A 978-nucleotide genomic window follows, 5' to 3' on the forward strand; every position below is an offset into this window, starting at 1 on the left:
TCGGAGGGTTTTGCACATGGCCAAGTTGGCGGTGCACCACGGCATAGCTAGATGGCTTGGTGGGGAGTTTGTGAAAAAATGAAATTCGTGGTTTTTGAGATGTGAGGGTTGGAAAGGCCTCCAAATGCCCCAAATGAGTACTGTAAAAGTGTTGGTGCACAAAAGTTTTGAATTGGATGCATTTTGCACTTGGCCAAGTTGGTCGGTGCACCGCGACTAGATAGCTTGGTGCCAAAATTTGTCAAATTTAAGACCTTGGCCAAACTGAATGAAATTTTGTGGGGAGGTTCCTGATATTGTTTAGTGGTGGACTGGAAAAAATGAGGTCGAAATTCGAAGTCTACATGTGCTTTTCTATTTTTCCCGATTTTACACATACCCGGTAAGTAAAAAAAATAAAAAAAATAGTTCCCCTTCGAGAAAAATTATGAAATTTGGTGAGCAAGGAGATACCATTATTCTACGAATTACTGCAAAAAATCGCATCAAAATTCGAAGTATAGCCCGAGATATGGACTTATGTCTGCTCAAAAAAAGTGTATCTACTTGTACAATTTTGCCTTTTGCATATTAACCTCTTATAGGGGGGAGTGCTCCTTGAGCCGGCCAGCTCCACACTGGCAGGTTTTAAAGGGAGCTTGATGAGGCCTCCCCCTCACGTGGTGCGTGCGTTAGCATGTTTATCATGGCACAACTAGCCTCTTCATAGTTGTTGAGCTTTATTAATACCAACACACGGTCGTCACTGATCGTTGGTTAGCTCGGCAGCTAGTCCCTCGGATATTGTGGAAAGTTATTTTCATGCCTAGCGATGCTTGACCCTGCGTCACTTGATGTTTCCATTTGCTTGCTTGCCCATGGTAGGTGGGGGTGGACCGTCTTGTGGTGTGGTGTCTTGCGAACGTGAGGGTGTGTGAGTTGTAATCGAGATGCACTTGCTGGCTGGCTCCATGCCTTGCGTATCGAACGGTCAAGCAT

The sequence above is a fragment of the Vigna unguiculata genome, unplaced genomic scaffold (assembly GCF_004118075.2).
Source record: "Vigna unguiculata cultivar IT97K-499-35 unplaced genomic scaffold, ASM411807v1 contig_697, whole genome shotgun sequence".
NCBI lineage: Eukaryota > Viridiplantae > Streptophyta > Magnoliopsida > Fabales > Fabaceae > Vigna > Vigna unguiculata.